We start from the raw sequence: 17338 nt of genomic DNA, 5'->3' as shown, positions 1-17338 counted from the left end.
GAGGATCAAACGCTGCATTTTCAATTCAATGTATTGCCGTTCGGGATATCCTCAGCACCAAGAATATTCACCAAAATTATGTCAGAGGTAGTGGCTTCAATCAGAAAAGAAAAAATCTGCATCATTCCCTACCTTGACGACTTCTTACTAGTATATCCCTCGGTGGAATCACTCCAGGAAGATCTGCAGAGAAGAATCCTAATCCTGACCACCCTAGGGTGGTTGATAAATCATCAAAAGTCAGACCTGGTCCCTGCCACAGAAAAAACATTTCTGGGTGTTCTACTAGACTCCGCCAGACAAACCTCCTTCCTAACGAAAGACAAACAGATACTTTTGAGATCCAAGATATCGAATCTGAAGGCCCTGAACAGAGTGTCGCTAAGGTCTGCCATGTCAACCCTCAGCTCCATGACAGCCTACATCCAATCCGTAGCCTGGGCTCAGGCTCACACCAGGGTGTTGCAAACCCATATTCTTGCACAGTGGGACGGATCCCCAGACTCCCTAAACAGGATGATCATGATCCCTCATTATGTGAAGACATCCCTATCATGGTGGCTCAGCCCAAAAAACCTAGGAACAGGGGTTCCATGATCTCAGTTCCCTCTGATAACAGTCACGGTAGACGCCAGTGACCAGCCCAGGGGATGGAATGTGACGCCCAGCTGCACTTGGTATCACAGATCCTGGAAGAGTGCATTGATGGATTCCTCCACAAGAGGCCCCCATAAACATTCACACATCTCCACCTTTCACCTCAGACCACCAGAGGGAGCCTGTTAGGGATATAAATAGGGAAGGTGGAGCCAGGCAGTTCAGTCTGGAGTGCACAGAGAGTGATTCAGCAGTTCCTCTGGAGAGTTCAGCAAGTACAGGTCTGAATACAGAGTCGAGCTCAGGTCAGTTGTAGCTCAGAATAGTGAGCTTTAGGTGTGCCGGCGTCATAAGATGGGTGAAGCGCGGCAAGCTGCCGTTAGTGTGTATAGCCTAGTGAGGGCCCGAGTTGGCCGAAGGCGAGGGGAGAGTTAGTACCAAGGGGGCAGAGGAGCTTAACTAGCTCACCCCGAAGAAGTTACCGGACACCGGGTCCAAGCTTACCGGGATCTCTATGACCCAGTAAGGCATAACCGGAATCCCTGGAGAACTACAGGTCCCAGGATCGCTGAAGTACTGATACGTAACAGAGCCAGGAGACACATAGGCCCCGTAAGGCTTTCTTACCCGTAGAGATGGCAGAACTCCTTGAACAACTCAGCCTCAAAGGCCGGGCCTTGGTCTGTCAGCACCTGCTTAGGATAACCATGGGGTCTGCAGAAATACGCTTGGAACGTCTTTGCTGCTGTCTCTGCCGTCAGGTCTTTGACGGGGGCGACCACCAGGAAACGCGAGTAGTGATCCACCATGGTCAGAGCATAAAAGTACCCTGACCTGCAGGGAGACAGCTTGACATGGTCCAGGGCCACGATCTCCAGGGGTCGAGTCGTCTTGATGGGTTGCAGGGGTGCCTTCTGGCTGCTGTAGTCTTTTCTTCTAAGGCCACAGGGTGCACAGTCCCGGCACCACCTCTCAATTGAGCTGCGCATTCCTACCCAGTAGAATCGACACTTCAGCAGGGTCTCTAACTTTTTCCAGCCAAAGTGCCCTGCGTGATCGTGGTAGGCCTCCAACACTATTTGGATGTCTGTCTTGGGGACCATTATCTGCCATACCATCTCATGGGTTTTTGGATTGACGTACCTCCGGCACAGCTTCTCACGGTAGATAAACAGCCGGCTTCTCTCGTTCCACAGCTGCTTTGCTTGCAGAGATGTGTCTTTTTCCAGGGAAGAACCTTCTTGGGTTATCAGTTCCTTGATGTGTCTGACAACCGTGTCACTGTCCTGGGTCTCTTTCCAGCTGTGGTGAGGCAGAGGGTTTAACGTCTTTCCACGCTGCCTTCTAGAAGCTCGTTGCTCGTGGATCATCCCATTCCGGTGAAAGGCAGGTAGCTCAATCTCTTCCAGGTCATCCACTTCTTCTTCTGTGTCTGACTGGCGAGGCATCCTGGACAGGGCATCGGCGTTGGCGTTCTTGCGGCCCGCCCGGTATTTAATTGTAAATTTATAATTTGACATCCGAGCCATCCATCGTTGTTCCAGTGCTCCTAGCTTAGCTGTTTCAAGATGGGTCAAGGGGTTGTTATCAGTGAAGGCAGTGAACTTACTGGAGGCTATATAGTGCTTGAACCTTTCAGTGATGGTCCAGACCGGGGTCAGGAACTCCACCTTAAAGCTGCTATAGTTCTCTGGGTTCCTCTCGGTCGGGCGGAGCTTCCTGCTTGTGTATGCGATCACTTTCTCTTGGCAAATCTGCTTCTGACTTAAGACAGCTCCCAGTCCTTCGTTGCTGGCATCTGTATACAGCAGGAACAGTTGGCTGTAGTCAGGGTAGGCTAGGATCTCATCGCCTGTCAGTATCTCCTCAATTTCCTGAAATGACTCTGCTTGCTCCTTACCCCAGTGGAATGGGGGATTTCTGCCTTTGGGGGACTGCCATACCAGGAGGTCTTGCAGAGGAGCTGTTTCTTGATGTAGTCTTTTACAAACCTCCGGTAGTATCCTACTAGTCTCAAGAACTGACGCACCTCTTTGAGATTCTTCGGCTCCGGCCACTTCTGGATGGCAGTGACCTTCTCCGGGTCTGGTGCTACCTCTTCCGGACTAACGATGTGCCCCAGGTACTGTACCTTTCTCTTGAGCAGGTGGCACTTTGAGGGCTTCAACTTCATCCCGTACCAGGACAGCGACTCAAATACCTCTGCCAGGTGTTTCAAGTAGTCTTCGTGTGTTCTGGAGTACACTATCACGTCATCCAGGTATAGTAACACAGTCTCAAAGTTGCGGTGCCCCAGGCAGCACTCCATCAATCTCTGGAACGTTCCGGGGGAATTAAGAGTCCAAACGGCATACTGTTGAACTCGCAGAGTCCCATCGGGGTTGTAAAGGCCATCTTCTCCCGATCCTCCTCAGCCACAGCTAATTGCCAGTACCAACTAGTGAGGTCAAGGGTGGAAAACTAATTTGCAGACTTTAAGGCAGCTAGAGACTCCTCTATGCGTGGTAAAGGGTATGCATCTTTATGTGTAATGAGATTTACTTGTCGGTAATCTACACACATTCTCATGCTCCCGTCCTTTTTCCTAACTAGAACTAGGGGAGCTACCCAGGGGCACCCTCCCATTGCGTACATCTACCACTCCCCTGGCGGTTAAGAGCGTGGGTCTGTGCTCGGAGCAAAGGGGTTCTACTACTGCCTGATAGCTCTGTCCTCTAAGACCTATAGCAGCTCTACACCAGATAAGCATTTCATTCATTGGGGGGATGACAATGGGTATGGGATCCGTCACCCACACATTACCGATTTCACCGTCTGTGAACCTTACTTGCTGTTGTTACATCAGGACTCGGATCTCCTTCTGCAGCGCCCTCCTCTGTCTTGGTCTGGCAGTGTCAGCTATCTGTTGGAGCAAGAACACAACTTCTCCCAAACAGTTACCAACATTGTTAGTGCCAAGTACCATATACGGATTGGTGTCATCAGGATTAGTCTCCAACTACAATTAGCCCCTGGTCCTTCAGCTCCACTCTCCCCACCTTTACAGTCACATTCTTAACCCCGATTAGGTTAAGGGGGAGTCCATTTGAGGCATAAACAGAAAGATTTGGAGCTGGCGGACGTAGATCGTCCATGGACCAGAACCTCTTGTAGAGGACATCAGGCATGATGGTTACCTGAGATCCTGTGTCCGACAAACCTGTTGTACCAGTCTGCTGGGCCTGGGGAATTTACTCCTGGGTGTCGGCCCTCGGACCCAGGGTTTTCTCATTTAAAGGACAATTCTGGGCGGTGTGTCCGGTCTTGCGGTAGCAGGTAGGGTCCTTTTGTGAACAGCGCTGGTCACTGGTCCTCGTAGAGGGTGGTGTTGGTCACCTCCTTCGCATCCAGGGGACATCCTCAGGGCTATCGGCTAACAGGATTTTCCCTCCTTCCTCGGGCTCCGTCCGCAGCTGCAGAGCACTCAGCACAGTGGTCAGGGTTTTGCTCAGCTGGCGCACCTCAGAGCGCAGACTGTCCAGCTCTCTAGGGGACGTTGCTGGAACCTTAGCTTCAGCAGCCACTGGGGAAAAGGTGGGTGTAGCAGGCACTGGGGTAGCCCCACCCTGGTAACATTGGATGGCATTTGTCTCCAGGGGCTGCAGTCCTTTTATAGCCATGCCCTTGAGATTGTCAAAGGTGGCATCTGGATGATCCAGGGACCACCAACGCACAGTCTCCTCTGGAGACCACAGTCCCCGGCCAAACTGGTCCTTTAGCATTTTGTTTTCATTTTCGATGCTGGTCGGACTAACCTGTTTCAGGGCCCACAGGGCCCCTTGTAAACGCCAGGCGTAGTCCCGAACATTGTCCTCCGACTGTTGGGAACAATTGTAGAACCTCATCCGGAGGTCCGCCTCAGTAAGATCCTCAAAAACAGTCTGTAGCTTTTTAAAGATTGTGGACACTGACTCCTGGTCTGCGGCCGACCATGTTTCCACTTCCCGTTCCGCAGCACCAGTCAGTTGTCCTAATACAACAGCGCCCCTCTGCTTGCCTGTCATAGAGTACATGTTCAAAATGCCGCATATCTTCCATTTGAATCCAGACAGGGTATCTGGTTTGCCGTTGTACTGGGGGAGCCACTTTGCTCCAGGAATGTACGGTAGAGTTATGGGAATGACAGGACTTACAGGCGCTGCTGGTGAAGCGGCCGCCTCGGCCTGCTCAGCATCGGGCGCGGGTTGAACATCAGGGCCGTTGACCGGTATTCCGGCGTTGTGCTGTTCGTCAGACATTCTGGCGCCCCCCTAGCTAACCGTGGTCTACCTTCTAGTTTTTCTTCCGGTAGGCCGCAGCTCCGCAGGTGACGGTCGTCTTCTGGACCTTGCGTTGCTTGCGTCCTACGTCAGAGCGTTCAGAGACGCTCCTTACAGGACCTGGCGCTTCTTGGTTTGACGTCGAGGCGTGGGGCGTGTCCGGGGCTTCGCGCTCTTTTGCAGGTACGCCCCTCAGTTTCCCGCGGTTACGCCCTTCTTCTCGCTCGGCGACCCAACAATGGCGGCAATCTTCACCACAGTCAAATATGCAGTTCACTTCAACAAAGGCGCTCAGTACCCGGTGGCAACGGGCATAACACTCCGTCGTTGCAGCGTGCACGCGATCCTGTTCGTGACGCCAGAAGAGATGACCAGCCCAGGGAATGGGGATGACTCGGTACCCGGGCCTTTGCCTTGGGGATGTCGCGGTGGTCGGCTCCCGGGCCCGTACCCTGGGGTCACTCTTTGAAAGGGTGGATATTTATTAATTTTATAAGAGTTCATGATGCCACCTGTGGTTTCTGGTGAGAATCACCAGTGCTGCGCAGTCCACTGAGGCCGGTGATAAGGCAGCTTGATGGTATAGCTCCCCACAGGTGGAGCTAGGCCTCAGGGCAGCGTACAGAAAGGAGAAGCGGGACAGGCGAGACCCAGCCGGGTCAGAGCAAGAACAGGGACAGACACGATAGTCACTTCAGTACCTTTTACTGATGGAAATTCAGGCACATCCCGGAGCACTGTAGGGTGAAGGGTGAATATCAGGATCCTCCCCAATGAGCAAGTGTAGGGCCTCCTGTCTCTTGCCTCTGCATACTAAGTTTCTGACCTGTCTGGAGCTAGGCCTAACTTTGTCTCTGTCCTGCGCTGGCTGACGTAGTGGTTGGGCCTTCTCTTGGAGTGCACGCTCCCGGCTTACGGGGCCTATGTGTCTCCTGGCTCTGTTACGAATCAGCACTTTTGCGATCCTGGGACCTGTAGTTCTCCAGGGATTCCGGTTATGCCTAACTGGGTCGTAGAGATCCCGGTAAGCTCGGACCCGGTGTCCGGTAACAGCTTCGGGGGAGCTAGTTAAGCTCCTCTGCCCCCTATGTACTAACTCTCCACTCACCTTTGGCCAACTCGGGCCCTCACTAGGCTATACACATTAATGGCAGCTTGCCGCGCTTCACCGATCTTATGGCGCCGGCACACCTAAAGCTCACTATTCTGATCTACATCTGACCTGAGCTCGACTCTGTATTCAGACCTGTACTTGCTGAACTCTCCAGAGGAACTGCTGAATCACTCTCTGTGCACTCCAGACTGAACTGCCTGGCTCCACCTTCCCTATTTATATCCGTAACGGGCTCCCTCTGGTGGTCTGAGGTGGAAGGTGCAGATGTGTGAATGTTTATGGGGGCCTCTTGTGGAGGAATCAATCAATGCACTCTTCCAGGATCTGTGATACCAAGTGCAGCTGGGCGTCACACCAGCAAGACAGGATGGGGAGCCGTCGTGGCTCAAACCCCCTTCCAAGGGGTCTGGACAGAAGAGACCAGCAGGAGATCCTCCAACTTCCACGAGTTAAAGGCGGTGGAGGAGGCACTCAAAATGTCGGCTCCGATCATTACGGGCAAACACGTAAAAGTCTATTCAGACAACATGACTACCGTAGCTCACCTGTCCCATCAAGGGAGTACAAGGTACGAGAATCTAAAAAGTATCTCAGCAAGAATATTCTTCTGGGCAGAAGGACATCTTCGTTCCTGATCAGGTCTGCACATAAAAGGCTCAGACAACATCCAGGCCGATTTTCTGAGCAGAAGGAATATCCATCCGGGGGGATGGGAGCTGGACTCAGACATTTTTCACATGCTGACCAGACAATGGGGTCGTCCGGAGGTGGACCTCTTTGCAAGACGCAAGAACACCAAAAATACTTCTCCCTAGATCCAGACGACGTATGCCTGGGGATAGATGCATTCTCTCACCCGTGGCGTTTCCATCTGGCTTACGCTTTTCCCCCAATTCCATTGCTAGCCAAGACCTTACAGAAAGTAAGGACCGAGGAGGTCAAGATAATTTTGACAGCCCCGCTTTGGCCCAAAAGGAGCTGGTTCTGTGCACTAAACAGTTTAAGCATAGAGGGACCCCTCATTCTGCCAGCAATCAAGAACCCCTGTCCATCAGGGTCCAATACTCCATCCAGATCCAGAGAACCTCCATCTAGCGGCCTGGCTTCTGAGTTCACAATCCTGAAGGCCAAAGGACTCTCAGAAAGAGTAATTCACACCCTACAAAAAAGTAGGAAACAAATCACAAACTCCATATACAGCAAGATATGGAAGACCTTCCTAACATGGTATAAACCAAATATACCAGATCTTCGGCATCCTGACATGACCTAGATCTTGGATTTTCTACAAGAAGGGCTGGAGAAGGACCTTAGACCTAGCATCCTCAAGGTTCAGATCGCAGCACTGAGTATTTATTTCGACAAGAGCCTAGCCGAACCCCGATGGGTAAAAAGGTTCATGACAGCAGCTAATCGCCTGCGCCCCAGAATAATTAACCACGTTCCCTCCTGGGATCTTAATATCGTCCTTAAAGGTCTGACACTACCACCGTTTGAACCTTTGGCCTCAATAGAGCTGGATAAATTAGCCTGGAAAACAATATTTCTAGTAGCGATTACCACTGCCAGGAGAGTGGGAGAAATCCAAGCCTTCTCAGTGAATGACCCATATCTGAGAATCCTGGATGATAGGATTATTCTACAACTGGACACATCTTTCTTGCCAAAGGTAGTCTCAGACTTTCATAGGTCTCAAGAGATAATTCTTCCTTCCTTCTGTCAAGACCCAAAAAATAAAAGGGAAGAAGAATACCATACTTTGGACGTAAGGAGGGTTGTTCTTCACTACCTCCAAAAAACAGAGGCCTCGAGGAAGGATCAGAACCTCTTTATTCAGCCATTTGGTCAGAACAGAGGGAAGAAGGTCTCAAAGGTTACCATCGCCACTTGGATCAAGAAAGCAATTATAGAATCATATCAGATCCAAGATCTCTCACCACCAGAGAAGCTGAAAGCACACTCTACTAGAGCCATGTCTGTCTCCTGGACAGAGAAGGCTAGCGCTTCCCTCGAGCAGATATGTAGAGCAGCTACATGGTCCTCGGTTCATACCTTCACCAAGCATTACAAACTTAATTTAATGTCCATTAAAGACTTGGCCTTTCGGCGAAAAGTGCTTCAGGCCATTGTCCCTCCCTAAACATGAGTCTTTGGTACTTCTCCTATGGTGCTGTCGTGGGAGGTTATTGGAGAAAATAGAATTAGACTTACTGGTAATTTGGTTTCTAATAACCCACCACGACAGCACTGGTAATTCCCTCCCAGGCTTGGTTAGCCAATCATTTAATTTGAATAAATATAATTTGAAGCATCCATACTTGTGTGGTCCTTTATAAAAACAATGGAGGGAGGATGAGGGAGGGGCTATTTCACCTCTTTGTGTTTCCTGTCCCTATTAGGGAGGGGTGACATCCTCCTTTGGTGCTGTCGTGGTGGGTTATTAGAAACCGAATTACCGGTAAGTCTAATTCTATTTTTTTCACAAATACACGCAAGTTATATCGAAGAAATTTTACCACTATCATGAAGTACAATATGTCATGAAAAAACAATCTCAGCATCAGGGGGATCCGTTGAAGCGTTCCAGAGTAATTACCTCATAAAGTGACAGTGGTCAGAATTGTAAAAATTGGCCTGGTCATTAACGTGCAAACCACCCTCGGCGGTAAAGGGGTTAAAGTGTATCCATCGTTTTAATTTTTATTTCATAAATGAATAGTTTACATGAAAATAAGAAACTTTGTAATATATCTTATCAAAGAAATTTGCTTCTTTATTTGCTAAAATTGATCAGTCATCATCAAGTCTCAATTCTGAGGTTTTAAATTTGTATTCAGTGAACACAGACTTTCCCATTACTGAGATAGGAGATGGCAGCTGCTACTGATAAGGGGGAAAAGCTGTCTCAAGCTCCTCCCTCTTCCTGCCCACATAGAATTGTATCAGTAGCAGCTGCCATCTCCTATCTCAGTAATGGGAAAGTGTCTTCACTGAATACAGATTTTACCTCAGAATTTCATAATGAATGATACATTTTGGCAGAGAATGAAGAAAATTATAAAGTTGTTTAATTTCATGTGTACTATTGATTCATGAAATAACAATTAAAATGAGGGTTACTCTTTAAGATAATCGGGAGCCTTAAAGGTCATATGCTGGAGATGTCGGCTTCACTGCTGATGCCAGTACCTTAGACACATGAATGATGTACGGAAAGTCTGCAGGAAGTAAGCGGAGACCAGTGCGGACTACTGGAGCAATAGTGATGGAGCCAAGGGTGGAACAAAGAGGAGAGAATAGGGATTTTGAATTGAACACCTTTCCTGCTGTTTCCTGAGTTTTTGGAAAACCATTTTAAGCTATGTGCACACGGCATCTCTTAGATTTCGGCACCGCCACCGAGATTTTCCAGACAAAGCCGCTTCAGGAAGACCTCGACGGTTGTTTTCCTGAGGTGTCCTTTCCAGCGGCTTTGCAGCTTTTTCACTTTATACTGGTAACTATAGAGAGCAGGCGGCTTCCTAGCGAAAACGCTCAAAGAATGAACCTGTTCCTTATTTTAACCACTTCAGTTTCCGAATCCTAAAGTGGTTAAAAGACATAAGACAGAAGATGTGCACAGCCATGTTGCTTTGACATTGCTGTGCATTATGTTCATATTATGGGGTGCTTTATCTGGCAGATTCCAGGCTTGGGGTAAGTTCACACACAGTATTTTGATGTGGATTTTTTTATGTGCATTTATTGAGTGGCCATACCCACTCCCAGTTGAGTTCTGACCACCGTTCAAAAACTTGGCAAAGTGGTCCTAGATGGGAGAAAAAACCCACAAAATTTTAAGCAATTTTACACTAGAAAACGAACGTAAACTGCTGGATGAATCGGCCCCTTCGTTTTCTGAAGCAGTCAAAAAACTCAGTGTGAACATCCCCTAAATGTGGTTTTTGGAGCAGAATCCACTTCAGAATATTGTGGGAACATACCCTAATGGTTTCTTTTAACTTTCTGTTCCAGGAATGTTTCCAGTTGACCAATCCGAATACAGCAATTTGAAGAGTGCGCTGGAAAAGCTGACCTTGGACTATTCAAGTGTGTCTGTTAGTTGGGACAGTGTAGCGTCGGCGTCCCTGCCTCCTGCTAGGCAGGGACGCTGTTCCCCTCACCTCTCCGCTCCGTGCCCGGCGTCTTCCTCCCTCTCTGCTGGCAGCGCGCGGTGCTTCCCGGCCACGGTGCTTACAGCGCGCGCTCCCCCTCTCTTAAAGGGGCCGCGCGCGCCGTCCTAAAGAGTCCCCGGCCAATGGCCGGAGGACTTCACCATATATAAGGCACCTCCTCCAAAATGGAGGTGCCCGAGCAATGTTGTAGCACAGTTCATCACTCTGCTTCAGCCCCCAGGTCCCGTTTCCAGTTACCTGCCAGTTACCTGCCAGTTACCTGCCAGTTTCCTGTCTGATACCTGCCTGACTCTTGTCTACCTGCTGCTATTCCTGCGGTCCGACAGTTTGCCTACCAGCCCTGCCAGTCTGTCTATGGATCCGTCTGCCCGCTCACCTGGGAGCGCACATCTGCTACCTGCCTGCTAGCCTACCTGGAGGCTCCGCCGTCACGTGCTGTGACCACCTGCCTGTCCAGAGACTCTTTCCCGCTCACCTGGGAGCGCTCACCTGCTACCTGCCTGCTAGCCTACCTGGAGGCTCCGCCGTCACGTGCTGTGACCACCTGCCTGTCCAGAGACTCTTGCTCGCTCACCTGGGAGCGTCCACCTGCTACCAGCCTGCTAGCCTACCTGGAGGCTCTGCCGTCACTTGCCGTGACCACCCGCCTGTCAAGAGACTGTCCCGGTCACTTGCTGTGATCCCTGCCCGTTAACCCAGAGACTGTCCCGGTCACTTGCCGTGACCACCTGCCCGTTTACCCAGAGACTGTCCCGGTCACTTGCCGTGACCACCTGCCCGTTTACCCAGAGACTGTCCCTGTCACTTGCTGTGACTACCTGCCCGTCTTCCCCGGGCGCTACCCGCTTCCTTACAAGGACCGCCCCCTTGTATAGTTGCTCAGAGGTTCCGCCTCCCAGACCCGTTACAGTTTGCTCAGGCCATGGAACCCGGTAGCACCCAAGCTCCCTCGCTCTCGGACCTATGTCATGAACTGTCCCGTCAGAGGTCCCAACAGGAGTCCATCCTGGGTCACCTGCGGAATGTCAACTCTCGCCTGGACACTCTGACTGCTCCACCAGCAACCACCGCTAGTGTCATGACTCGCAACCCGGCAGCACCGCTGCCTACCAATACCATGGTATCCTGCCCCAGACCCCGGCTTTCTGCACCTCCTCGCTTCGGAGGCGACCCCGCTCAAGCTCGGGGCTTCATAAACCAGTGCACCCTGCACTTTGAACTCCTGTCCCACCAGTTTATCTCCGACCGGGCCAAAGTTGCCTTCATCATGTCCCATCTCACGGGGGAGGCACTGGCTTGGCTAAATCCTCTATGGGAGAGAGGAGACCCCCAGGTGTCCGACCTGCCAGCCTTTCTCACGGCTTTCCAGAAAGTCTTCGACGAACCCGGACGGAAGACCTCATCCGCATCGCCTCTGCTACGCCTCCGCCAAGGAAATCTCACCATGGGCCAATATGCCATACGGTTCCGTACCCTTGCTTCAGAGCTGGCCTGGGATAACGACGCTCTGGTGTCTGTCTTCTGGGAGGGTCTGTCCGGCCGTATTAAAGATTAACTCGCCGGTCGGGACATTCCTACCACTCTCGACGACTTAATACCACTTGCCACCCGGATTGACATCAGGTTCCAGGAGCGCGCCAAAGAGGTCACCCGTTAGAGGAGGTTTCCACATCTAGCCCCCACCTTCCAGAAACCCGTCATTCCCTCCGTTACTCCCCCGGCACACTCACCTGAGCCTATGCAGGTCGACCTGACCAAGATGGTCAAAACCCGTCAAGACTCTCGCCGTGCCGAGGGGAGCTGCTTCTACTGTGGCAGTAAGGAGCACCGGATCCGTTCCTGCCCTGAGAGGTCGGGAAACGCCTGTGTCTAGGGTCGCTCAGGGAGGTCGCCCTAGACAAAAGTAAACCCTCTCCATCCCTGATGCTGTCAGTCTCTATCACCTGCGGAGAGAACCGCTATTTCGAACTGGCTTAACTTGACTCAGGAGCTGCTGGTAATCTCATCTCTTAATCCCTGGTAGAGAAGTACCGCATTCCCACCAAACCTCTGGCTGTACCTTTATCTGTCGCCGCCGTGGATGGGGGCCTTTTACCACATCCCATCCAACTCATCACCGAATCCATAACTCTGCAGGTGGGAATGCTGCATTCTGAGAGCATCTCCTTTCATGTTCTGCCTGGACTCTCTCACGCACTCTTGCTGGGCCTACCTTGGCTCCAGAAACATGCACCCGTGCTTGACTGGCAGACCGGAGAAGTCCTTCGCTGGGGACAGGACTGCCATAAGACTTGTCTAGTTCCCGTTCATCCTGCTCGTCCTTCTCCTACCCCAGTCAATCTACCCGGTCTACCGGTTCCCTATTGGTCTTATGCGGATGTCTTCAATAAAAAAGAAGCAGAGACATTACCCCCTCATAGACCATACGACTGTCCAATCGACCTGATACCCGGCTCTACTCCTCCCCGTGGGCGTATCTACCCTTTGTCCGCAGCAGAGACCCGGTCCATGTCTGAATATATTGAGGAGAATCTTGCCCGGGGATTTATCCGGAAATCTACCTCCCCGGCGGGAGCAGGCTTCTTCTTCGTCAAAAAGAAGGACGGCTCACTCCGTCCATGTATAGATTATAGAGGCCTTAAACAGATTACAGTGAAGAATAAATACCCCCTCCCGCTCATTCCTGAATTATTTGACCGCCTGAGGGGGGCTAGAATCTTCACCAAACTGGATCTCCGTGGGGCGTATAACCTGGTCCGTATCCGTCAGGGGGATGAGTGGAAGACGGCATTCAACACCCGGGATGGCCACTATGAGTACCTTGTAATACCCTTCGGTCTCTGTAACGCTCCTGCCGTCTTTCAAGAGTTGGTCAATGACTCCTGCTAGGCAGGGACGCTGTTCCCCTCACCTCTCCGCTCCGTGCCCGGCGTCTTCCTCCCGCTCTGCTGGCAGCGCTCGCTGCTTCCCGGCCACGGTGCTTAGGGCGCGCGCTCCCCCTCTCTTAAAGGGGCCGCGCGCGCCGTCCTAAAGAGTCCCCGGCCAATGGCCGGAGGACTTCACCATATATAAGGCACCTCCTCCAAAATGGAGGTGCCCGAGCAATGTTGTAGCACAGTTCATCACTCTGCTTCAGCCCTCAGGTCCTGTTTCCAGTTACCTGCCAGTTACCTGCCAGTTACCTGCCAGTTTCCTGTCTGATACCTGCCTGACTCTTGTCTACCTGCTGCTATTCCTGCAGTCCGACAGTCTGCCTACCAGCCCTGCCAGTCTGTCTATGGATCCGTCTGCCCGCTCACCTGGGAGCGCACATCTGCTACCTGCCTGCTAGCCTACCTGGAGGCTCCGCCGTCACGTGCTGTGACCACCTGCCTGTCCAGAGACTCTTTCCCGCTCACCTGGGAGCGCTCACCTGCTACCTGCCTGCTAGCCTACCTGGAGGCTCCGCCGTCACGTGCTGTGACCACCTGCCTGTCCAGAGACTCTTGCTCGCTCACCTGGGAGCGTCCACCTGCTACCAGCCTGCTAGCCTACCTGGAGGCTCTGCCGTCACTTGCCGTGACCACCCGCCTGTCAAGAGACTGTCCCGGTCACTTGCTGTGATCCCTGCCCGTTAACCCAGAGACTGTCCCGGTCACTTGCCGTGACCACCTGCCCGTTTACCCAGAGACTGTCCCGGTCACTTGCCGTGACCACCTGCCCGTTTACCCAGAGACTGTCCCTGTCACTTGCTGTGACTACCTGCCCGTCTTCCCTGGGCGCCACCCGCTTCCTTACAAGGACCGCCCCCTTGTATAGTTGCTCAGAGGTTCCGCCTCCCAGACCCGTTACAGACAGCAGTGCAGCTCTGGGTGCTGGCTGGAGGTGCGTCTTCTACTGCCATTATCTGACTTATTTTATATCACTATATATTTTATTTCAGTCATTTCCTATACTTATGATGAAAATATACCATGCAGGCATTAATGTGTCCTACAGTGATCATAAGGGCACAGTTATCACCTACTGGCCGATTAATTGAGCATTAGATAGACATTTCAATAACTTTAATTTCTGAAAAGGGGTCATTTGTGAAAGTTTAATTATTGATTTAGTGTGTAAGGCTGTAAAAAAACATCTTCAGCTCAGAAAATTCTTCTGTAACAATAATCAGGAGGAAAGCAAAAAAACGTTACAAGGTAAAGGCCAATTTTTGGCAGAACAAACCACTGGCTCAACAGTTCATCTTGGTAATGTGTTAACCACTTGTATATTACACTCACGAATGGTATCTAGTCCCCTAGTAAATTCAGCATTGTATCACGCAGAGAGTTGCACAGTCTCACACTCTTACAGTAAAGAATCCTGGTCTTGGCCCTTTTGTTATAGATACGGTACTGAATATACTACACTAGGTCACTCCTTAGCATTTCTTTTTAACTAATAATTTAATAATAATTAATAATTTTAACTCATAATTAATTGTATTACTCTTTCCTTGTATTGCAGTCCACCTATTCCATCTTTACTTTAATTTCCCACCTTGTACGTGCTAGACCTCGGCTTTGTCTTTTTTGCACACTGGTGGCTAAATCTGTGCACCATGTTCCATATGGAGTCTGACTAGAGAAAATGTATTTTTCATTGTTAAATCACATCTGTCACTTCTCGGCCCAAACCTCCAGCTTATCCAGATATGTTTGTGACATATTATCCTGCAATTCCATAGCCAGGATTGTTATCGGTACAGTATTGTGTAGATCTGAATCCTCATATCCTCATCAATACACATGTACATGTACACATGAGCCTTCTGGACTTCCCATAGAGAAGTCAGAAATGGTTTATTACCACCTCTGCCTTCCTGATTGTTTCCTAAACAAGTGCTGTGCGTATAGTTTAGGAAGCAATGACGATGATCATGTGAGTACCGGTTGCTGGCAGCATGCATTGCTAGGTTAGCCCCAGATTGACTCAACAGTTTGCAGGAAGTTGAATTTTGTCATGTTTTATTACTGAATTCCCCTGTAACTTGGCCTGGCATATAAGCTCCAGTTACAGGGGAATTCAGTAATGACAAAATGAAGGCAAACGTTATTTGGATGACTGAACCAGAGACATTTTTAAAGATCTTAAAATCCCATGTACGAAAAAGAAAAAATATGCCTGGTGATGATCAGAAATAATCTGGTCTTGAACTGGTTTATAGTTCATTCTACTACCTGCCTTGTGTATAGTAGGCAGTGCAAATAGCGTGGTGTTTCTCTGTTATGATGGACACCGCGTTACTGGTATTTTCCAGACCAATTTCTATTAGAGTGGTGGATCCCTATCGAGCACTAAGTAGTTTCCCATTTTATTAACACTTTCGGTATATTTGCCTCTCTATATAAATTATAACTAATGTTCATGTCCTGCACAGGTTGGGCTTCCTGTTGCTTTAACACATGGAGGTGTTTAACCAGAGACCTGAGCAGGAATACAATGTATCTGTCATAATGACGTCCCCTACAGTCCCATACAAGGCTGTGCTGTCCTCTCCAAAGCTGATTAAGGTACTTTCTGTCTATGGCTTCCATGATGCAGTAATGCCTTATACATGGATCTGGTGGATCATAGGCTGCGAAACGTAACCACTCTGCGCTGTATTGTCGGCCACTCTGATTTGTTGTGCCATACGCCAAAACTAACTATCAGGGTGTTTCATTACTTCTGGGGGAAACAAAATCAGTAAAATTGGACTTGGATGTTGAGATGATGACATTTTTTGTTCAGTATTTGCAGTTAAAGTGGTTTTCTGCTACTGTAACATTAATGACCTAATCCCCGCACTGGTTATCAATGTCAGATCGATGGAAGTCCCAACAACTGGCATCACCAACTATCTGCTGTATGCAGCGGTGGCCAGATGGTGTTCGGAGCGGATCCACACCGCTCCAGCACGCTGGTCACTAGTCACTGTCGGGTTCTGCAGATCAGCTCCAATTGTATGATCCCATCTAATTTTTCGCATTATTCCTTTAGGAATATGGAGAACGGAGATTACTATTGTAAATCAATCTGAAATTCCTGACAAATCTGTAGTAAAGGAATATCTTGAACCTATGATTTTGGGTACAATTATTTCACCAGATGACTATCTTGAAAAGATCACGTCACTGTGTCAGGTCAGTGACCATTGGATCACAAAGATTTGAGGTGATATTATTGGGAAATTATATCATAAACATTAATTTTGCAAACACATTATATGTGTTATCTTAAGCTCTCCATATGTTAAAGGGGTTGTCCAAGACTTAGATATTGATGACTTATCCTTTGGATGGGTGGAGGTCCGCAGCAGCTCCCCCGGCAGCTGGGTGTACACAGTATACGGAGGTGGAACACCTAAGCTCTGTACATTGTGTAAAGACCGTTATCAGGTTCTGCAGCTCTGCTCTTATTTACTTCAATGGGAGCTGAGCTGTAGTACCTGAGAATGGCCACTACGTGGTGTCCTGACTCCATACACTGTTCACTTTTGGGTGCCATGTGAGCTGCAAACAATGGATCAGTGGGGTGCCGAGTGTAAGAAGCCCCCTGATATATCAAAGTCCTAGATAACCCCGTATTATACAAGGACGGCAGATTATAGGAAATATCACCCTATTTTGGGGTAGATGTAGCAAAACTAATGTAGGAGCCAAGTGGAGCAGAGACACGTAGCAGGCAATTTGGTTTCTGCCACCCTCCATTACATCAGGTTTCCACTCCCTTTTAATGTAGTGGTCAGTGGCGTACCGCCAATGGCGGCAGACCATGCGACTGCTATGGGGCCCGTGAGCCGGGGGGGGCCCCATAGCAGTCCAGGGGTGAACATACCGCTGCCGGTGAAGCTGTGCCGGGTCCCCACCATGCAGCTGCACCAAGGGGCCCACAAGGTGCAGCTGCTCCCTGCACGTGGCGGTCAGTGAGGAGAATAGCAGCGGAGCTGGAGGGTTCGTCCTCTGCTTGCTCCCTGACCCAGGCGCACGCAGCTTGATGATGTCATCATGCCTTGGTCAGGAAGAAAGCTGCCGGCAACCAGGAGGATGCTGAAGGGGAGCGAGCTGAGGTAATTTGTTGTTTTTTTTTTGTTTTTTTACTGAAATGGTGGGGAGGGGAGGTGGAGGGAGAGCAATGGTGGGATGGTGGGG

At 50.1% G+C, this 17338-nt stretch overlaps 1 pseudogene; it reads left to right on the top strand.

Annotated features, from left to right (window-relative positions):
• Positions 1–16360, top strand: part of LOC141222240 (uncharacterized) — an 83762-nt pseudogene extending 67402 nt beyond the window's left edge.
• Positions 16361–17338: the final 978 nt, after the last annotated feature.

The sequence above is a fragment of the Phyllobates terribilis genome, unplaced genomic scaffold (genome assembly GCF_046119375.1).
Source record: "Phyllobates terribilis strain yellow unplaced genomic scaffold, ASM4611937v1 Scaffold_348__1_contigs__length_1988982, whole genome shotgun sequence".
Classification (NCBI taxonomy): domain Eukaryota; kingdom Metazoa; phylum Chordata; class Amphibia; order Anura; family Dendrobatidae; genus Phyllobates; species Phyllobates terribilis.
This window is presented reverse-complemented; position numbering and strand designations above follow the sequence as displayed.